We start from the raw sequence: 24,647 nt of genomic DNA, 5'->3' as shown, positions 1-24,647 counted from the left end.
TTAGGTATTAAATTTACAAATAAATTTAGTGAGAAATGTAACTTCTGAATAGTTGCAGCGAATTATAAAATACATTATTCTTAGATATATGAACAAAGATATCTACATCTTCTTCTCATACATGCATCAAGGAGATTTTTGCTTAAATTAGTAGAATGATATATTAAACACGTATATATAGTATATATATATATTTTAAAATATATATTTATCTATAAATTGAATTATTTTATAGTCAATATGATCCTCTAATTAGGAAAATGGCAGATTGTATAACTTGGTACAGGTCCATGCATGCCTTTTCCCATAGGCTATATTTTCCGTAACATTGGTTGAGTTGGTAAAGGGTTTCAGTTCTCTGGTTAAGGGTTTCTACGAGATTTTGTGTTCATGAATTCAAATCTTGTAATAGTAATTTTAACTTTCAAATCATGATTCAACTCTTTATAACTCCATTACTTACGAAAGCAATCCTAAGTAACTTAGTGTGTTTGTCCTCCTTTAGTTTTAGATTAGTGACTCAATTTTGCATTTATATGTTTTTTCTACCATTTTGTTTTTCTTTTGCGAGGTGTTTTACGCTTCAATATGTTTTACAATGACTAATTCATTTTAGCACAATTAAAATGTTCAATACCTTTCTTTTTATTCTATGCCAAACTATCACGGTATTACCTAGTTTTTTAAAGCTCTAGATTTCATAATCCCTATTGTAAAAAGCATCGACCAAGACAAGAACTTGGCAATGCGATAGTATTTCAACAAGACATGCAGATAATATGAAAACTGATAAAAATTAGATCCCAAACGTCTTAAACATAAAAAAAAAAAAGGAATACCAAAGGCGGTTCTTGAAACAACATATATAACAGGTTTTCTCTTTTTATTACGATTGACTGGATTGAACATCATACCATTACGATATCGAGCTCTCTATGGCCTTTTGGAAGTTCGTTTAAGTTGGCCACTGCCCCCTCTATCTCCAACTTGTTACTTGGAGAAAACGACGATGGTTTGATTAGCATAGTCTTGCCTACCATCCCTTGTGTTATCAAACGCGAGACTAAAGTAAACTCTTCTTTTGAATCGCTAAAGTTAGACAGCCTTACAGTATATGCACTGAAGTTAGCGTGAGAAAATGGTTTTGTCTCTTCCCAAAACTGCTTCTGTGTTCTTGCAATAGAAGTCTCAACTTTCCTCGGAGAATTGCTTTTCTATATATGCAAAAGAAAATGGAAAAAAAGTCAATGTATCGGACATCTAGATAACTATAGGTATGTATATATAGCTTAAGCAAACGTTATGAAAAACACGAACATGGATTATTATGTATATCCGTCCAATTATTATTCAAAACATGAAATATGAAATGAACGTACCTTGAATAAGATCTCAAGTTCTTCCATTTCTCTAGGACATGCAGCTAAGATTTCATGTAGCATCTCAACTTCTTTTGTATTTGCCAAGTCTACACTTACTGACATCGATGCAAATTCACTCAAAAAGTCACGTGATCTCCTCATCAAGAATTCATGTCCAATGCTTTTTTTCTCCTTATATTCATAATTAATGTGTCAAAGATGTCAAACTAAGTATAGATTAGCTAAATACAATTGAATGCAAAGAAATAAATACCTGATCGGGGCATGATATACTATAGCTGATGTGAGCATATAATGTAGTCCAATAGTTTCTGTAAAACTGGAGTCTAGGACTCGCAATGACGACCTTCTCTTTCTCATACAAGAGATTTCCGATGGTGAGGATGTCAAGATTTGGTGAAGACACTTCAATGGCATCAATACTATAACAGGATAGATACAAGAACTTTAAGTTGGGGTTCTCAATTTTCAGAAGACCTCTTCCTTTGTGGCAATTGATATCAACTACAAGCACTTCAAGAGAAGGGCAAGACATGAGGACTACGTTAAAGACTCCAACCCCGGCGGAAATGCCAGTGAGTTCTAGCTTCTTTATATTCCAGCAGTTGTCGAAAGCATGTGAGGTTTCTATGTTATACCGACTTAAAGTCAGTGAATCTAGGGGTGGATGGGAAAATGATTCTGGAGGCAAGTCGAGTGTGATGGTAGGGTTTGGTCTAAAAGGGCATATAAAGTTTTTAAGTGTGAGATGCTTGATGTGTTTCACATGAATCAATGACCGAATCCAAGCCTCGACCATCCCGTCTTCACATTGATATGGGTAATAAATGATTGTGCATTTTTCCAAATGGCCATGGTGATCGTTTATAACCTACAAGGACAACTAATGATTTAGGACATGTATGTTTCTATGTCGCAAAAACAAACATAAAAATTGATATATGTAATTGATATATATATATATATATATATACCAAAAAAGTTGTAGGAAGACACAAATGTTAAATTGTTAAATACTAAATCAAACATGCAAACTATAATTTCATACAAAAATATAAAGAATATATTTTGTATGCAAGTAATTATATGTGGAACAAGGCAACATATTTATGCTTCCCTATAATTCCTGTTCACCACGATAATAATAAATTCATGACCTATATTCAATTTCAAATACATTTTTCTTTTTGTGCCAATATGGAAATTCCATATCTTGTTTACATCTATCAAAACCAGGATCAACCTTTGATAAATCATCATTTCCAATGGAAATCGAACTAACTGATCTTAATACATTGATTATAAATAGTTTTTGAAAAGTTGAGTTTTCTGCTCTAAATACTGTTAACAATTATCTTTCACATTGTAAATTCAAAATATAATCCAATAAATACATTACAATAACAGCCAAACATGTTAAATATCTCAAATAATTTGGAACCTCTTTTTTTAAAAAGTCATGTACTTTGATAGCAAACTATAGAAAATGTATTCATGGGTTATCTAGGTTTTGCTTTTGCACTTAGAACAATTAAGGGTAACCTAATTTATAGAATTCATGGGTTATCTTAGAGTTTTGCAACATAACAATAACCTAGATCATCAGTTTATAGATCAGACCTATTGTTTTTATCCAAAAAGCCATTGATTTAGCGGCATGATGATCAGTAGAATAGTACCAAAGAGGTCTGATTACGGCCAACTTTCATAGGTTGAAGAAGAGACGAGACACATCCTTCCACACATGCACCCGTCGATTTGATAGAACACGTGTCCTCATGGCTTCTTTGAGGGACAATCTTGATAAGATCTTAACCAATAGATCGTTTTGGAGTTTGCTGATGCGATCATCGGTATTGATCGCATCAACACTATTTTTTTCTCGTACATCAGATGTTAAAAGTGATCTCTCCATGGATAGGATCGATGAAAAGAAGTTTGGAATCTTTTGTGAAGAACAGAGACACGAAAAAAGAGAAAATGCTTTTTGATTGAGTTTCTTCACGTACGTATAAAGTATAAAGCGATATGAAGATGGAATTTTATATATACTTGATGTAGTTAATTACGTGGAGACACAAAAAGATTAATTAGAGATAAATACAATGTATGGGGTTGTTGTCAGAAAATAAAACCTTAGTTAATTTTGCATCTGGTAAATTTCAAATTATTTTCTTTTAGCACCCAATGGAAACAAAATAAAATATAATAAATGCTTTCTTTCTTGACAGATTTGTTACCAAATAAAAATTGTTGTCTCTGCAAAAAATCCCAAAATATATATATGCAAAATAAACTAATATTGCAAATAATTCATTAATTAAATTATGTGGCTCTATTACATTAATTGTATGGAAAGAGAAAGCACTTGAGAAAGAAAATCCTAGTATTTATAGAAAAAAAAATCCAACAATTTTTTTTTAATAACTATAATTATAAAACTGTTTTTAGTATTGAATCTTCGAATAAATTTAGCGACAAATGTCAATCTTGAATATTGGTAAGGAGTAACAGAATACATAATTTCTTAGAACCAATTTTTCTTCTCATACATACATCAAGGAGATTTATTACTTAAATCAGAATGATATATATACATATATATATTCCTTAAATGGATATTTTGTAAATTTTAGAGTTAATTAGCAAAATAGCAATATGACATCCGCCTCAACCCGATAATTAAATTTGGTGTTGCTCGGAGACCTATTCCGAACCTGCGCTAGTCCGGTTAGGTCGATATGGTCTACGCTAAAAAAAACCACAACTTAAATGGTAGTTTTATAAAGAAAAATTCTAATAATGCCCAAAAACGCTAAAACCACGTTAAGTCTTCATACCACAATCACGTTTAGACCAGCCTCTGTATTGTTCGGACTGTAACATGGTATCGTTTATTTGATTTTTTTTTTTTTTTTGCAACAATGAGTTGAGACAAAGAAAGGAGAAATAATTTTTGTTTTTAGTTGAGAGAACCAGGATTGGTTTTGGTTATACGATGAGAGGGAGGCAAGAAATTGTTATATAGCAAAGAGGTAGAGAAGCATTTTGGAAAACGGAAAACCTATTAAGTGACCTAAACAAAGTCGAGCTGAGAAGAACATAACTTTGAACCTGAGCTAATTCTCTGAAGTAATGATCATAAAAGCAAGATGTTAGATTCATGGAGTCATACAACAACATGTTGTGGTCTCGGGCCAGGAGTGATTATAGGCTTCGGCCCAGAATCTCTTGATAATTCCAAAAAAAAAATAATGAGGATATAAGTTTATATATGCTTGAAGTAGTTAATTATGAGGAGACCAGTACCCTCGTTATTACAAGTTAATTATCATTTGGTCGATTTAAAATTATATTTTTTGAAAACCAATGAAAACAAATTAAAATGGTAAAATGTTTTCCTTTTTGACATAATATTGACCAAAAAATTTTGTTTTGATGTAAAATAATAAATAGATGTGTAAAATAAAACCTAATGTTGCAAATAATTCATTAAGTGGATAAGATTACAAAATTCTATGGTTCTGATTACATTACTTATATGAAAATAAAACAACAAAAGATGAACTAAACAAAAATATACTTGAGAAAAAGAAGAAAAAAAAAAGCAAAAAGCATTTCTTAGAAAGAAATCCTATAAAAATTAATTTTTAATAATAAAATTATTAGTACATACAATTTTAGTAATGAAATTACTAATAAATTTAGTGACAAATATCACTTTTAAAAATTGTAGAGAATAATAAGATAATATCTTCATTTCCTTCATACAAATGCATCAAGAAGATTTCATGCTTAAATTAGAATGTCGTTTTTATATGTACATATCCCTGCAATCACGACATAATCATAATCGTTCCGAATTACTTACGTAATTTTCATAAACTTATAATAAATATTTATAATTTTCAACTTATTTTAATCTGAAATTCTGAATCATACTTTCTTAAAGTTGATAAATTTACCAATTATTTGAGTTTTCATTTGTAATTTAATTAAAAATCACAAATCAAACTAAATCTAATATTTGATAAAAATATATATATATATATATATATATTGAAGAAAATACTTAGATATTAACAGATACCAACTAATTATGTGGTTATCATAGTAAAAAGAAAAAGTGAGTTGTAGAGGTATTTAGTGAAGAAGAGGAGAACAAAAACATATTTTTCTAATTGTTTAAGTTGTTATGTGTGTTGTGTTGGAACAATTTGTTAAAGCTTGTGGGCTTTATACAAATGTGTGTGTGTGTGAATTGAAATGAAAGCTTTTGAGCTTAATGAAAAGCCTTATGAATTGACTAAACTTAAATAATGAAATATATCATTGGTCCCACATTGGTGGATTAAAATTTTTTTGAGTGATATAAATAAGGATTATGTTATATCCTTGGTCAAAGTGTGATGGAGAAGAGAAAAGACCACACGAGCGCCGCCGCCGCCTGGCCTGGCCGTGGCTCGTGGCTCGTTGCTGGTTGCTCGTTGCTGGTTGCTCGTTGCTGGTTGCTCGTTGCTGGTTTATTGGCTCTTAGGACTCTTAGGGCTCTTAGATCATGTTTATCGGTGACTCTTGCTGGATTTCTTGGGTATATTTTAATAATAAAGCTGATTAGAAAAAAAAAAGATCCTTATTTAAAGATCTGAAGGATCGATCCCCGTGATGATGTGGCATGCGATGGTTGGCTAGAGAAGAAGAAAACATTTTTCTCTCTCCTCTTTTCTTTTTTCATTTCTATATCTCTCTTATGACTCACCTTAATAAAAAAATATTATTTCTCTCTCCTCTCTTTTATTTGTTATTAAATATTATTTGAAAACTCTTTATTAGTTTCTCTGATAAACATGCTCTTAGGCCTCTTAGAGCTCTTAGGGCTCTTAGGGCTCTTAGAGCACCTTCAACAGGGTTTTTTAACCCATTTTGTGGCACAGTTTCATAGGCAAGATGATAAAAAAAAATTGTAAGAGCCCATTTTTCTTAAGGAGTGCTCCTTATATAAGGAGCTGAAGAGACCATCTCTTAAGACATGTGGCAAGCGTTCATTGGACGTTTATTTTTTTTTTCAATTTTGTGTAATTAATTTTAGGGGAAATTTTTTTTTGTCGGAGAAAAAGAAAAAAACTATTTATCTATCCTTTCTCTCTCGGTGGATGCGATTGTGAGTGCCCTAGTAGAATTCGGAGATCGTATCGCAAAAACGGTGTGTGTCGTGTGGATGCGATCGATGAAGATGGGTTTGTTCAATCGGATAGTCCAGAATGGATCGAGCTTTGCTCCAACGCTCCTTATGGCCCGAAACACTTTAGCGAGTTATGGTCAAAGCGATTGGCTCGATGATCAAAGGTTAGCCGGTGATTATGATCTGGGTCTACAGAAATCAGAGGAATACAGCGAAAGTGTAGCGAAAGAGAAGCATCTTGAGGAAGATTGGTTGGGTTCGAGTGGAGAAATGGAATTGATGAGCTCTGATGAAGGAACATTAATGGACAGTAAAAACATATTAGTTTCTTAGCTTTTTCTCTCTCCAAAAAAATTATTAAATTCTTTATATGAAACTCAACATGAGTAACACTAATGGAGATGTTCTTAGGGCTTTTAAGACTCTTAGGGCTCTTATGGCTCTTAGGACTCTTAGGGCTCTTAGAGCTCTTAGTCTCTTTGGCTCTTGGGCTCTTATAGGTAGCTAATTGCTGGGCCGTCAAGCAATTCTTTTTGGGCCTATTTTAGATCGCCGCCCTTCTAGAATATTCCGCAAATATTTTGAGAATATTTTTGTGCGTGTTGTTCAAGTCGGCGAAACTTGATCAACACGGTCGAACCCTAGCTCTCTCCTCCACTATATATAGACTCGCCTCTCTTGAGAGAAAGGCATCCACTTTCACACAAAAAAACACACCCAAAAAACTTACAGCAAAGTTCCTTCAATTCCCTATTGCTAAGAGTAAGTCTTCGAAAGTATCGTTGTTTTTAGTTCGTCAGATCTGTTATCAAGTGTCGTGATAACAGATTCAATGGTTGTATCCTGCGGTTCTAAAATTGATCTTCCCTCGCACTATGGGCAATTCTTTGAGTTACGGAAAGAGAGTTATCTCGCCTCCATTGTTTTGTTTATATAATCGCTTTTCAATATCTGTTTTGAACTTCTCTTTCTCGTAACGTTTATTTCATATTCGTGATTAAATCACTATTTTTATTTTCGTGCGAATTTTTTGGTCCTACATATTGTACTAATATTTTTATTATAAGGTTAAATTAAGTTTTGATTAGTTGTTAATTTATACTACATAAACTAACGTTTTCCTAATACTAAATAACAACTAGTAAACTTAACTTAAAAAATGGACCTTTCAATTATTTTTTAAAAAGTAGGCTCGTAGGGCAATGTTTATTTTTCATGTGCATAGGCATGGCCCTGTAAACAATACATTTTGTATGCAAGTAATTCTAAGTGGAACAAAGCAATAGATTTATGCTTCCCTAGAATTCATATTCAGTATTCACCGTGATAATAATAAATTCATGGTCTATATTCAATTTCAAATACATTTTTCTTTTTTGTCAATATGGAATTTCCATATCTTGTTTACATCTATCAAAACCAGGATCAGCCTTTGATAAGTCATCATTTACAATGGAAATCAAACTCACTGATCTTAATATATTGACTATAAATATTTTTTGATAAGTTGAGTTTTTCGCGCAAAATACTGTTAACTTTTATCTTTCACATTGTAAATTCAAAATAAATTCTAATAAATACAATACAATAACACCACCAAACATGTTATATATCTCAAATAATTTGAAACCTCGTTTTTTCAAAAGTCATGTACTTTGATAGAAAACAATAGAAAATGTATGTATTCATGGGTTATCCAGGTTTTGATTTTGCACTTGAACAACCAGGGATCAAATAATCTATATTATTCATGGTTTATCTTAGGGTTTATCAGCATAACAACAACCGAGATCATCAGTTATAGATCAGATCTATTGTCTTTATCCAAAAAACCAGATATATGAGAAACTAATGAGAAAAAAAATGGACCTTGGTAATCGATCTAGCAGCATGATGATCACATGCACCCATCGTTTTGAAAGAACACTTGTCCTCATGGCTTTTTTGATGGACAGTCTCGATTAAGATCTTAAGCAATACATCTTTTGAGAGTTGCTTAAGATCTTATCGAGACTGTCCATCAAAGAAGCCATAAGGACAAGTCTTTTGTCAAATCGTTGGGTGGATGTGTGGAAGGACTTGTCTTATCTCTTCATCGGTCTGCGAAAGTTGGCTGTAATCATTGGATATAAACCCAATAGAGAGAGAAAGGAGAGGGAGGATTAGTTTTGATATTGGAAACATATGTAAAGGCAATATATAACAGTCATAAGGTCGAGGAAGCTGAGAAAGAAAGAAAATATATGATTCTTACTAATTTAAAGTCGTTGACCAAAACAAAATTTTTGGAAAGACATATAGTAATCAATTAACATAAACCACGCGATTCAATGGATTCTTATAAAATTTGCACATATTTTTTTGTCAACAATTCCTGAGAGACTTATGTTTGATTGATTGGTCAAATGCATTTAATACAATTGATGTGAAAATAATCTCTACATTTGAGAATATAAAAAAAATCGTTGCTACAAAAACATTAATGTGTCAGAGGATTCTCAAGGATTTTTGGTTTTCTTTAGAATTACTAGAACTTAAGTTCCTATTAAAATCGTGGAAGAAAATGTCGTAATTTATTTTTAGTGAATATTTATTTAAAAACAGTTATACATAAAATTTTAAAGATCTAAAAAAGATGATCAGGAGACATGCATCAAAAAATTCTCTATTATTGTTACGATCAGAAGTAGGAAATTAAAAAAGATGAAAGTATGCTACATTTCAAAGCATTTTAAGGATTATTGAAATATGTAATGAAAATGTACAGACGACTTATAATGGTATGTGTGGGCTTTCATAGAATTTATGAGGACATCAAGTCATCATCAGACAAGGAGGACGGAATCAAGAAACAAGGAGAGGAGAACATGGACCCAAGTTCAGATTTATTACTTGGATTGCTCTGCATAACCGTCTCAATCTCACTAGAGGAGATCATATGCAAGCTTGGAATTCAAATATTCAAACTGCATGTGTACTTTGCCATTATTCACTTGAATCACGATTGCGAAACCACTTACTGCATGTGTACTTTGCCACCTACTCTAAACAGGTGTGGACAAACTTAGAAAAATGAATCCTTGCTCAAGACTTCTTCGGAATGGCTTGACATGGTCAACCTAATCTCAATTCCTCATCAAAATATATTGAAGGGATTCATTTTTCGATATCTTTTTCAACCCATCATCTAAACTCTGTGGAGGGAAAGGAATGAAAGAAGGCATGGATCATCACCATCTCCAATATCTATGCTGATTAAGTTCGTCTACAAAGATGTTTGAAATCGGTTTGGATCAATACAGATTCTCAAGGATAAACGCTATGAGAAAGGCTTACAACTCTGGGATTCATGGAGACCAGTGGACTAAGGAAAACTCAGCTAACAATCTTTTGTTTTTAATTTATGATATTATATTACAGCTCGCATTAATAATATGAAAAAAAAATTATTTATTCTTTTAGTTTAAATAAAATTTAATATTTATCCAAAAAAAAACACCCAAATCACTGGTCTTCTCATTTCCTTTTTCTTTATTAACAAGAAGAGGTTGAAAGGAACACAAGATTTGGTTCTCATTTATATAAGACTGTTGACCAAAGGAAATTATGGCAAGATTTGGTTCTCATTTATATGAATGAGCATTTACTTGGTATTACAATGAATCATATATATGAAAAGAGGTGAGCCATCTCCTACAGCTCGCCACATCAGCACTCTATAGACCAACAAGTGTCCATCTTAAAAATAAAGTTAATGATATTTATTCTAACTAGGAGAGAACTCGCGTGTATGCGCGGATCATGTTTTAATTTATATTTAAATAGTATATTTTAAAAATCTGTATTGAAATAATTTTATGTTTATTGTCAATGTTTTTGCGTTTAAAATATTTATATTTTCTTTGATTTCTTTTTGATGATACATTATTGTAATCTCTTCTACACCGGTTGTGCTTAATAGTCTAATTTTTCTTCCAAAATTATAAGGAATTAAAAATCTACTATTTAAATTTTTGTATGAAAACGTAAAAATTCACTTAAAAATATACGTTAAATATCAGAGAGGAATATTTATTTGTTCTTCGATCTTCATATTCTTTTTATTCTTGTAAATCTTACTAATATAATACTTGTTAACTTTTTCCATTTACCATTTTGAATTTTTTATTTATATATATATTATTGATTCCATTTTTTTATTTTAAAAAAAACCATGTATGACATTTTTATGTGCCGGCCTTTCTTTATACTATTGTTTTTTAATAATTTTTTATCTCTTTAATTGTTTATTAAATATTTTTTGTGTTTTATAATTTATTAGTTGAAGTTTTATATAAGAATATTTGAAACTTCTTAATTTATTCAATCTTAATTTTTTTCATTTGCATTAAAATTTAGAATAAATTTAAATCACTTGAAAGAAGAAAATAGAATAGTACGTTTAAAAATTTTTATATTATATAATATTTTTTGTTTTTTATATTTAAACTAAATTTGAATTACATTAATGTATATATATATATTTATTTATGTTTTTAATGTGTTTGGCTGTAAATTTAATTAATTAGTTATTTTTTTAATTTTTTGATGTGCCACATATCACTCTCTCCATTGCTGATGTGTCACTCAGCTCGAGAGAGTTGATTGTCTTTTATATATAAGTTTTTCAATTTATTAAGTGTCAATTTCATCTGAGAAATTTCATCAGTCTTTTTTTAAAGACTGTGGTGATACTTAGAAGTGATACAATTTAAGAGTAATTAAAAGCTGATTAGTGGAAGAATGAGAAAGGTCTAACGGTAAATGCTTAATGTTAATAATGGAACTTCAAAGCATAGTTAGTGAAAACGTATTTTGACATTGGAGATTGAAGATTAAGGGTTAACGTCATGTAAACAGCAGTTAATAAAGAAAAGGTATATTCGAAATTTGGATTTTAATTTTTGATTTTTTATATATATGAAAAGAGGTGAGCCTTCTCCTTCAGCTCACCACATCAGCACTCTAGAGACCAACAAGTGTCCATTTTAAAAATAAAGTCAATAGCATTTATTCTAATTTTTAATTTATTAAGTCTAAATTTCATCTGAAAAATTTCATCAGTCTTTTTTTTTTAAGATTGTGGTGGTACTTAGTGTGGTACAATTTAAGAGTAATTAAAAATGGATTAGTGGGAGGAATGAGAAAAGTGTGACGATAAATGCTTAATGTTAATAATAGAACTTCAAAGCATAGTGACATTGGAGATTAAAGACTAAAGGTTGAAGTCATGTAAACAGCAGTTAATAAAGAGAAGGTATATTTGAACTTAGGTTTTAATTTTTGAATTTTAATTGTATTGGTAAAGGTCACAAAGACACTTTTAACGTTCAAAATACATGTTTTAATTGTGAAGAGTTTAAATTTTAGTTTCATTTATTTAATTTAGTATATTTCATAAGCTCAAACATACTCTCAATTTTAGTTTTAATGGTGATACGTAGATTCATCTGAGAATCATGACAATTGTGCATGTTATAAACATAAGAACATTAAAATTTGGAAGTAATTATATATTTTCAAACAATTCAATCCAAAAATGTGGTTTTAATCTATGTTTTTTTACTCATACCCTGTTTATGATTTCTAAAATGGTAAGAATAATTTTCTTACTTGTCCTATTTCCAATCCTAAAAACAATTATTTTTAAAAAATATTTTGTTTTTAAAGATTAACTAATACTAAAAATCAAGCAAATTATCATATTTTATAAGGAATTATTTGTATATATCAATATAAATATATTTATAAATTTTTTATGTTAAACGAAACCGCATGTATGCGCAGGTACAAACCTAATTCTTATTAATTCTGGAAAGACGTTTGCTTGTTCAATAATTCCCGTTGAAATATTTGTCAATATACTAATCAGTCAACATTTTGTCAACATATTAATCAGTCAACTTTTTTTTTCCTTGTCAATCCCACTATTAATTAAACTTATTTAACCGGATGAACAAAAAACCACGTGAACAAAATTTACAAAAATATAAGTTTCAGAAATATTCTTACAACGAGTATATAACAAGTCCATCATCTTGTTCTAGAACACTGGCCACTCGTAACGGATTATGTGTCGTCATCATCATTTGGAATTCTAAAAGAGTCTATCCGAACATTCCAATCATTGATGACGTCGCATGACTTTATCGAACATCCCTCACGTTATGTCAATTCCGAGAAGAATTTGTTTTTTGTGGCATTAAGGATTTTCTAATCAGATTACTCAGTAAAACTATTATCATAATGTTCTATATATATGATCAATCAAAATATTTTAAAATGATAAATAAATATTTTATCGTAGAGTGTGTATTTTATGGATAAACACAATTTATAAGAATATATGTGAAATATTATAAAACATAAAATTAGGAGAGTTAAAAATGTAAACACAAAAATTATTAAGATTAATTTGAAAGTATATAACTAGAAGGACTGAAATGTAAATAAAAAAACCTTATAAAATATCACCTCATTGGAATGCATAAAACCTTATATTTGAAATTATAAGGTGTCTTTTAGAGATACTCTTATACAATTTCTCTTAATTTTTCAGAAAACGATAACTGTTTGTCAAACCACCAATTGCCATTTGCTCGGTCCTGTTATTACAAAAATAGTAACTAAACGTTAACATTATATGATATGATATTAGAAAAAAAAAAACAACACCAGGTATATACCCAAATAGAATTCTTTCTGCTTCTAATTGATAGCTTTTTTTGGATTTTTCACACATATTAAAAGCTTGAATGGTATATATCTTATGCATGTTTTAATGTTTTGAAAACGTGATTCGGCAGTCATAATATTAAGTATGAAATGATAAAACATTAAAACTAACAGTAAATATTTTTCATCTAGCATGTTTTAATTTATTACTAGGATTACACCTGGTGCTACGCACGGTTATAAAGATTAATTTAAAATAAAAATTTATGTGGCTTTATGTTTTTTTATGTGGCTTTATACGTTTTATTCCCTTATTACATACTATAGCTCAAATATTGACAACACAAAAAACTATTTGATCCAAAAAAAAAACTTAATTGAACATGGTCGTTAATTTGAAGAAGGTGGCATTATAAGACAAACAAAAAAAATTCAGATACAAACTTACTATTATATATATTGGAGTGGCTTGTTGTTAACTCTTCGGTTTGCATGTTACATGCATGGAGTATGATCTCGGCTGCCTCTTCATCTTTGTATTAACCACCTCATCTTGCCTTTAGCACCATCTCTGATCTCTTTCGTCGTTGTTCCCATGATCTCGTTTGTTTTTTTCATATTTACGCATCTATACTTGTCTTCTGAATCTAACCAACCCTTTCCATTTTCACAATATTAGTTTACTCACAGAATATACATATGGAGAAAAGTTCAGATTATAGAAGAGAGACCCATAAGCTCACACGAGAGACCAGTCCAAGCTTATCAAAGCTTCTTGACAGGACATCATCATCCACATCAAAATTGCAACTTTCGTTGAAGTTTTCGTCGATGAATGTTTCACTTTGCATGTTAAACTCGTCCTTTCTCGTGGGACGCCCTGGTTTAGCATGAATGAGTTGATGACCTCTTTAACCTGCATTTGATCAGTTTGTTAGCAAAACACATAAAGAAGACATAAAAGAATTAAGAAAGGGATTATTGATGAGCACCTCTTGTTGTATGACTTCATCATACTTGTGAAGCAGGGTGCCTCTTCTACTGTCTAGCTCTTATTATCCACAGATCTTGTGATAAGGCTCTGATAATCTACCAAATTCCTCTAAAACTTATATGTCATTCAGGAGAAGGGACAGATCTAATTAATGATTAATTTAACAAAAGTGAATGGTGTTGTCTGATGAGTATAAGGTGTAATTTACATGAAATATGCTTTAACGCAGTAGGCCACGACCGCAGAAGTGGAGAATGTGGGCAGTTTTTTCCCATAAAATTCGGATTAAATGTTGGATATGCTTCTTTGGCTAAAGGCTCAAGACATTATTAACAAGTCCGTTAATAATACGATAGGCCTAAAAGGAAGTTTTCCTAGTTCTATTAGAAGTAGGATTAGGGAATCAAGAAACCTATATATATGTGTTTATTGAGTTGTGATAAACACAAGATAAGCATAAGAGCTTAGATGTTTAGTTTTGATCTATTTTCTAAACATTAATAAGAAGAGTTATTTCTTATACGAAAGCTGTATTTTGCATATACGACTTTATTTGGTGTCAGAGCAAATCGAGAGGAATCAATTCCTACGTCGATCCAATGCCCGATGGTGACGTCTACAAATTATACAATATGGGCTATGAGGATGAGAGTAATGCTGCGACTTCATAAAGCTTGGGAAACGATCGAGCCAGACTCGACAGATCCTGATAAGAACGACATCGCATTGGCACTACTCTTCCAGTCAATCCTGGAAACCCTAATTCTACAAGTTAAAGATCAGAATTCTCTAAAAGCAATTTGGGATTCGATCAAGACACGAAATTTAGGGGCAGAACGCGTCAAGGAAGCATGGTTACAAACACTGATGTTTGAGTTCGAAAGAATGAAGATGGCGGATTCAGACACCGTCGATAGCTTTGCTGGGAAGTTATCTCAGCCTGCATCGAAAGCTGCTGCTCTCGGAGAAACAATTGAAGAATCAAGACTTGTTAATAAATTCTTAAATAGTTTGCCCAGAAGCAAGTATATACAGATCGTTGCTTCCCTCGAAGAAAAAGACAACAGGTTATGAAGACATTGTTGGGCGAATAAAAGCATACGAAGAAAGAGTCTCAGGAGATGACAAAGAAGATAAGACTCAGGGAAAGCTTCTATACGCAAAATCAGACCAAAGCAACTCGCGAGGTGGCAGAGGAAGCAGAGGACAAGGAGGACGAGGGAACAGGGGACGAGGCAGAGGAGGAGGATCTAATCCTCAAGCTCAAGAAAAATCGGCAAATCAAACCAAGGAGAAGAAGGACATATCAAGTGTAATCTGTTACAGGTGCGATAAGGCTGGGCACTTAGCCTCAGTTTGTCCCGACAGAAAACAAAATCAGGAGGCCAAAAAAGTAGAGACAGAAGAGGCAGACAAAGCTCTCTACATGCTCGAGTCGGTATTCCTGAATGAAGAGAACTTGGTACCTATGAAATACGAAAAGGAGAAAGGCGAAGAAGGTACCTGGTACTTAGACAATGGTGCAAGCAACCATATGACATGTGTGAAATCATTCTTTTTAGAGTTGAATGAAAACATAAAAGGCAAGGTAAAGTTTGCGGATGGCTCATGTATTGACATTGGTGGCAAGGGATCGATCTTGTTCGAAGGAAAAACAGGCAAACAAAAGATAGTTCCAGACATCTACTATATCCCTGCTCTTAAAAGCAATATTCTTAGCTTAGGACAAGCAACCGAACATGGTTGCGATGTTAGAATGAAAGAAAATTTTCTAACACTACACGACCCCGATGGAAGACTCTTAGTAAGAGTACTAAGATCAAGCAACAGGCTTTACAAGATAAACCTAAAAATTGAGAAACCAGTTTGCTTGCACTCAAAGATGGAAGAAGACAAATGGAGGTGGCATGCCAGGCTCGGTCACATAAGCTTTAAAACCATTAAAAGCATGTCAGCGCTCAAGATGGTTCAGGGTTTACCAAGGATCGAGAATGAAACACAACTTTGTGAGTCATGCTTGGTTGGAAAACAGACCCGTCAATCATTCCCAGCTGCAACTCGATACCGATCATCTCATCCTTTGAAACTCATACATGCTGACTTATGCGGACCAATATCACCAGCGACACCAGCTCGCAACAGATATATCTTTGTGATCATTGATGATCATACAAGGTATATGTGGACGATATTGTTAAAAGAGAAGGGCGAAGCATTTGTGAAGTTCAAAGGCTTTAACAATATGGTAGAAAAGGAATGTGAGAAAACGATAAAAACACTTCGAACGGACAGAGGTGGCGAGTTCACATCGAATGAATTCCAGGAGTTTTGCAGCATAAACGGAATTAATAGACATCTGACTGCCCCCTACACCCCACAGCAAAACGGAGTGGTCGAAAGAAAAAATCGAACACGAATGGAGATGAAAAGAAGTATCTTAAAGGCAAAGGGGGTTCTAAACTACTTGTGGGGAGAAGTCGTTCGACATGCAACATACTTGTGAAATCGAGTCCCCACAAGAGCTTTGAAAAATCAAACGCCCTATGAATGCCTTAAGAACAAGAAGCCTAGTGTCGATCATCTCAGAGTTTTTGGTTGCTTGGCTTACGCGAAAATCAAGCCTGTCGACATGAAAAAGCTCGACGATCAATCACAACAGTTGGTACATCTCGGAATAGAACCTGGATCCAAAGCGTATAGGCTTGACAACCCAACGACAACGAAAGTCGTTGTAAGCCGAGATGTAGCTTTCAATGAAGAAGCATCTTGGAATTGGAAGGGAGCCAATACAGAGGACAATGGTGAACGAGGGAGGTTTCGAATGATTTGGGGAGCAGTCACAGATGAAGGACAAGGTCCTTACAAAAAAGTTTCCATTCCACCCGAGACCAACGATGATAAGGAAGTTCAACAAGAACAAAATAGTGACAGCGATGCACACAAAGAAGCAATGGAAGAACAAAGTGATGAAGATGATCAGATAAACGATGATCACATCATCGAAAATCAGGCATGATTCACACGGTCAGGAAGACAAGTGAATTTACCAGGACATCTCAAAGACTTTGTTCTTCTGGCCGATATTGAGTCTGAGAGACTTCTCTTGTCACTAAATGATGAGCCAATGAACTATACTGAAGCAAAGGACTCGGATGAATGGACACAATCTTGTAAAGACGAGATCTCTTCGATTAATAAAAACAAGACTTGGACACTAGTCGATAAAACAAGAATTGTCAAGGTCATAGGTCTCAAGTGGGTTTTTAAAATCAAGAGAAACGCAGACGGCACAATAAACAAATTCAAAGGCAGACTTGTTGCAAAATGATATGTTCAAGAATCAGGAGTAGATTTTGACGAAGTATTTGCACCAGTGGCTCGAATAGAAACAGTGAGGTTGCTCGTGGGATTAACTGCTTCTCACGGGTGGGAGATTCATCATCTCGACGTCAAGATGCATTCCTACACGGAGAGCTGAACGAGGATGTGTATGTGTCTCAGCCTGAGGGGTTTGAAAAGAAGGGAGAAGAACAGAAGGTTTTCAAACTCTCAAAGGCTTTATATGTCTTAAGACAAACCCCGCGTGCATGGAACACGAAGCTTGATCAAATTCTGAAGGGTATGAACTTCAAAAGATGCTCAAAAGAAAGTGCTGTGTATCGCAAGGCTGAAGGTGCGAAGCTTTTAATTGGAGCTGTATACATCGATGACCTGTTTGTAACAGGAAATTCGCTTGGGATCATACATGAGTTCAAAGCAGGAATGATGTCAAATTTGAGATGTCAGATCTCGGCAAGCTTACCTATTATCTTGGTATAGAAGTCAAACAGATCAAAGAAGGAATTGAGATGAAACAAGAAGCATATGCTCGAAGAATACTAAAGGAAGCTGGGCTAGATGGTTGCAATCCAACACATATTCCTATGGAGTTTGGTTTAAAGCTGTCTAAAGCCCAAGAAGAAACACCCAAAGATGCCACTCTGTATCGAAGGAAGACAGGTTGCTTAAGATATTTTCTGCATACAAAGCCTGATCTTGCTTTCTCAGTCGGAGTAGCCAGCAGGTATATGCAGGATCCACGGCAGTCACATGGCAAAGCGCTGAAGCAGATTTTACGGTACCTCCAAGGAACAGCAGGCTTCGGCCTAACATATAAACGTGGAGGGACAAAGGAAATTGTGGGATATAGCGACAGTAGCTATAATGTGGACCTAGACAATGGAAGAAGTACCAGTGGTCATGTGTTCTATTTCGGTGAATCACCAATTACTTGGTGCTCGCAGAAACAACAAACTGTTGCGTTATCATCTTGTGAAGCTGAGTTCATGGCTGCGATGGAAGCATCGAAGCAAGCCATATGGCTCCAAGAGTTGTTGAGTGAGATCACTGGTCGGAGTTATAAGAAGACGACAATCCGAGTAGATAATAAGTCGGTCATTGCTCTAACTCGAAACCCTGTTTTTCATGGAAGAAGCAAACATATTCACAAGCGATATCACTTCATCCGAGAGTGCGTCGAAGATGAGCAGATCGAAGTGGAGTTTGTATCTGGAGAAGAACAGTGTGCAGACATTTTGACAAAAGCCCTTGCAAGAATCAAGTTCAAGACAATGAGGAGTTTGATCGGTGTTCAAGACCTCGCAGAAGTGGACTCGAAGCTTAAGGGGGTGATTGTTGGATAAGCTTCTTTGGCTTAAGGCCCAAGACATTATTAACAAGTCGGTTAATAATACGATAGGCCTAAAAGGAAGTTTTCCTAGTTCTATTAGAAGTAGGATTAGGGAATCTAGAGACCTATATATATGTGTTTATTGAGTTGTGATAAACAGAAGATAAGCATAAGAGCTTGGGTGTTTAGTTTTGAGCTATTTTCTAAACATTAATAAGAAGAGTTATTTCTTATACGAAAGCTGTGTTTTGCATATACGACTTTATTAAACTGATGCTTTTTAATCTTTGATAAATTCATTTTTTTTTCATTGTTGTATTTTCATAATTTTGGAAAACTTGCCACATGTGATCAACATTTAATTGCATAAATGACTTGTGCTTTAGTATATAAAAGATAACTAGTTTTTACAAAACTTCATTCATCTAGTAGATAGTAGTTTTTTGACGTTTTGAGATTATTCAGTGTTAAAATTTTATCGTCCTATTGATTCTGCTATTTTATTATGAGACACTTACAAATTATATCACTTTATGTCTTTTTATTACACAGAATATCAATTTTTGCTACTATAACACTTTTTTAGCTTTTACATTGGCTAGATTACAATTTTATCATTCTTTTACTCTTTATAATATCAAAAACTTGATTTTTTTTCTTTTTTTTTTTAAGTTGAAAACTGAAAAAGCGACTCATCTTAATAATTTCTTTTTTCCATCTAAATACAATAATTCGACTAATCTGATTTTTTTTTATTCTAAAGTTCCATAAAAGTTATATTCTCTTAAAAGAGAATTGACCAGCATGATGTGAGTGATTCTTACCTTTGTATAGACGAAGAGCCTAGAGTTGAGGTTGTCCTTGTAGTACAATGCTGGATTTACCTGAATTAGTGTGTTGTGTTTTTAGTTATTATATAAAGCCGAGGATTGAGGTTGCCCTTGTAGTACAATGCTGTACATGTTTTGTTAGGTATAAAGTAAAACCGACTTTCTGACATACAATGATACCGATTTGGATGAAATCATCTCCGACCTGAAAGTGAAGCCGAGCAGAACTAAATTGGTTAGGCTTAAATTGGATATACAAAGATCCATTGTAGCTCCATTGTAGCGCATTCCTATGTCCTTAGTTCGACCCGCGGCATACTAATTTCATTCAACATGACCAAAGATATTAATAATATATCAAACTTTACATCGATGATTAGGTTATTTTTAATTAAAAAAAGAAACAACTTATATGATGTTGGTCATGAACATCATTATTAGGATCATAAGTGGTAGTGTTCCAAGAACCACGAGGTTTACTATATTTATCGTCGTCTAACGAGTTTAAGCTCAAGAGATCGTCTTTGGTTAATCTTCGTATAGGAACTGTACCAATGGGACAACCCACACCATTCTCCCATAAGTAACCAAACCCGGTATTGTTTGTCTTACCTTTTCGGGATTCCACATCTGTCGCATCTAGGATATGACACAGAAAGAAACTATTATTGTTTTTTTTCTTCAAATGTTTCCAAGAATCTTATATATCGGGAATGGATCAAAAAATTTACACCATGTAATCGTATGTGTGTTTTTTCATAGAAGGGTGATCAAATGCTGGTTGCTTGAAAAAATCCACACAGACGTATCGTTCTCCATGGATAGTCTATCATTTGCAGCCACAGAATATAGAGCTTATTATATAATTCATTAATCATATATAGTTAATTACGACAAGATTATGAGTGGACCTTGATGATCTTGACAGCAGGTTTGTTGATTGTCTTTAGTTTCCTCTGAATTTCTAGATCTTCAAACTTAGACAAGCTTATGGCTTCGATAAAGCCTTTGTTATGACTTGTAATTATGTGACCAAAGATGTAACACATCAAAGTCAGCCACATCACTGGGTCTCTCACTTCCATTTTAACCAACAAGAGAGAGATGATTAGTTTCGATAGGAAGAAACATAAAAGACTTTATATAACATTCATAAGGTCGAGGAGGCTGAGAAAGAAAGAAAAGGTATGATTCTTACTAATTCAAAAGACCGTTGACCAAAACAAGATTTCTGGAGAGACATATAGTAATTAATTAACATAAACCGAGAAATTCAACAGATTCTTATTAAGTATGCACTTATATTTGGGTCAACAATTCCTGAGAGACTTATGTTTAATTGATTTATTACTCAGTTAGCATTTAATACAATTGATTCTGGAGAAAATAATCCCTATATTTGAGAATAAGAGAATTAATTATTGCCTAAGAAATCATTGACGTGTCCGAAGATTCTCAAGGACTTGTGGTTTATTTTAGAATTACTAGAACTTAAGTGTCACCAAAAACCTTGGAGGAAAATGTCCTAATTTAATTTTAATGAATCTTTATTAAAAAAAAAAAAACGTTAGAAAGAACTAAAAGTGATGATTAAGAGACACGCATCCAAAACATTATGTATTATTGTTAAGATTAGAAGTAAGAAAGTAAAAAAGATGAAAGTATTTTCAATTTCAAAGCATTTCAAGGATTATTGAAACAACGTAATGAAAATGTACAAATGAGTTATATGAAACCCTTCAAATCATTTTTATGCAAAAATACACTTTCAGTTTATGGACTGAAGAGGGATATTTAATATTTGATCCTGGGTTTTCTTGTGTTCAAAATGAAGAACATAGCGATAACAACATGTGTTTGCTCTCATCGAGGTGTTTTTGTGAAAACATTGTACCACAAAGGCCATATGAAGTTGGAACAAGTTGTAAAGAAGATCATATATACCCATACATGATACATCTTACGAGGAGGAAGATACTGGTTTTAAGACACCAAGGCTAATAGTGTCAATCATCAAAGGAGATAGTGAATATATCTAGTATCTACCAATGGAAGATCTTTGATCAGGATTACGCCGAAGCTTTACAAAAGATGCCTTATAGGTTAGACGAAGCGTGACTTCTTTCTAATAATCAAAGTCTTCTTCAACATACGTTTTTAGATGACAAATTCATGCTAGCACAATAAAAGTGTTGTACATATATTGTTATATTATGCCTAGCTTTTACGGTATTACCTAATATTATTTTAACTTGTTTCAAAATCCCATGTGTAAAAGCATTGACCAAGATAAGAACATGGCGATGAAATAATAACTTAACAAGATATTCAGATAATATGAAATTGATACAAATTAGACCCCAAAATGGGTCAAACTTAAAAACAAATACCAAAAGAAATTCTTAAAACAACATATAAAATTATCGAATTCTTTAAATAAAAAGACTGTAAAGGGGTTTCTCTTTCTAATACGAAAGGATGGATTCAAACCAAATTTCATTAGGCCATTATGATATCGAGCTCACTGTGACCTCCTGGAAGTTCCTTTAGGATGGCCACTGCACCCTCTATCTCCAATTTGTTACTTTGAGAAACCGACAATGGTTTAATTATCATAGTCTCCATTACAATCCATTGCCTAAAACGCGAGGCTAATATAAACTCTTCTTTTGAACCGCTAAAGTTAAACAGCCATACATTAAAAGTTAAACAGCCATACATTATCTGCACTGAAGTAAACGTCTGAAAATGGTTTTGTCTCTTCCCAAAACTTCTTCTGTCCTCTTCCAGCAGAAGTCTCAACTTCCTCCCTCGGAGTATTGCTTTTCTATACAGTAAAACCTCTATAAATTAATAATATTGGGATCATGATAATTTATTAATTTATCGTGATATTAATTTATCTATAAATTAATAATTATTAATTTATAGAGAAATTTTGTTTTCCGCATTTAATTTTCTAAAAAAAATTTTGGTAATAATGTTATATTTTAAAATTTTAACAAATCTCATGATATAAATTATGATTAATCATAACTATCACAATAAAATATTTTTTAACACCCTATTGGATTGTCCATGTAAAAATATACATGTTCATAAGTTTAAAATTTATTAAAAAAAACCATGGCTACTATCAGTATTACTGATAATAAAATTGAAAATAACACTACAATACATTTAAAAACACTTAAAGATAAGAAAATCAATTATCACATTAAAAAATCATCATAAATGTTACATGTATATAGTAAAAGAGCAATAAAAGCTACTGATATAACAATTAGAGAGATGAGAACCAATGAGATATCAACTTTAAGTAAAAATAAACACATTAGTCATATTTTAGAATTATATTTATATATATTTGCATAAATTTATATCATTATTAATTTATGTTTTTGTTGGGACCATAAATTTACATAAAGATTTCAAAAAAATTTATTATCTTATTATCTTATCGAATTTAATGGATTTTTACATTGGTCCGACTTGGGACCAGCAAAATTTATTAATTTATAGTGATTATTAATTTATCGAGTATTAATTTATAGAGGTTTTACTGTATATGCAAAAGAAAAAAGGAAAAAGTCAAAGCACGAAATGAACGCTATGAAAACCAGAAACATGGCTAATATTCACATAATTTTTATTCAAAGCATGAAATGAACGTACCTCGAATACGATCTCAAGCTCTTCCATTTCTCCAGGCCATGCAGCTAGATTTCTAGTATCTCAACTTCCTTGGTATTTGCCAAGTTTACACTTACCGACATCGATGCAAATGTTCTCTTAAATGTATGTCCAATGCTCTTTCTCTCCTTAGATTCATAAACAGTTTGTTAAAGATGTCAAATTAAGTATAGATTAGCATCATTTCGTTCTCTACCAAACCACAATGAATGCAAAAAAAAATAAAAAAGTATATTTTATATATATATATATATCGGGGCATGATATACTATAGCTTGTATAACAATATAAGTTCCTGTAGACCACTAGTTTCTGTGAAACTGGAGTCTAGGATTTGCAATGACGACATTCTTTATCTCAGATGAGAGATCTCCGATTGTAAGGATATCCAGATTTGGTGAAGTTATTTCAATGCCATCACTTTCATAACAGATAGATATCTATTATATAAAAGTTGAGTTGTGTCTCACAATCTTGACACATCAGCATCTATTATTTTGACACATCAGATTTATAAAATAATTTATAACTTATTGTATTGATTTTTAATTTGTTTAGAAAACACCAAAATCCTAAATCATTAAATACAATACAAAAAACTCTTAGGAACAATAAACTTCTTATATTCTTTTATTTTTTTTTTTGGTTCAAATTCTTCTCCTTTGATTTTAGTGAGAGAGAATATACCATTACTTCTTCTTATTCTATTGATTATTGATGAAGATAGTCCAACAAAAAATCAAAGTCCAACAAAAAATCAAATGTAATTTGAGAAAACAATAAAATATCAACTGCATAATCTCTGAAAAGCTTAATGAATATCAGGAAGTCAACAACATAAAGTTATGGAACTAAAGGTGAATGATCATCTCTTTGTTTATAGCCTACATTTGGATTACAAATCTTTATAGTTTGTATGTTGCCTTCAGATTTTAAATCTTGACAAATCTTTGTTCTGTTGTAATCAAACTTATTTGTGTGCTCAAAAGTCCAAATAATATCTCTTTAAAAGGAGTCAAGAAGATGAATACAAAATATTTAAAGAAAAAAAATTTTAGTTGTAATGACTAATGATGACTAAGGAATTTTTGTTTTGTAAAAAGTCGTATTTCTCTCATGCAACAAATTATGGGAAGTAATTGTAAAATTTACTAATATGTTTCTCTTATGCATAAAACTTCGC

The 24,647-nt window shown here is 32.4% G+C and overlaps 2 pseudogenes; both read right to left on the bottom strand.

Moving 5' to 3' along the window:
• Positions 1-908: 908 nt before the first annotated feature.
• LOC18028870 lies at positions 909-3,297 on the bottom strand (annotated as a pseudogene).
• A 16,396-nt stretch (positions 3,298-19,693) lies between these two features.
• Positions 19,694-20,856, bottom strand: LOC18028869 (annotated as a pseudogene).
• Between the last annotated feature and the right edge of the window lie 3,791 nt (positions 20,857-24,647).

The sequence above is a fragment of the Eutrema salsugineum genome, unplaced genomic scaffold (assembly GCF_000478725.1).
Source record: "Eutrema salsugineum unplaced genomic scaffold, Eutsalg1_0 scaffold_1, whole genome shotgun sequence".
Classification (NCBI taxonomy): Eukaryota; Viridiplantae; Streptophyta; class Magnoliopsida; order Brassicales; family Brassicaceae; genus Eutrema; species Eutrema salsugineum.
This window is presented reverse-complemented; position numbering and strand designations above follow the sequence as displayed.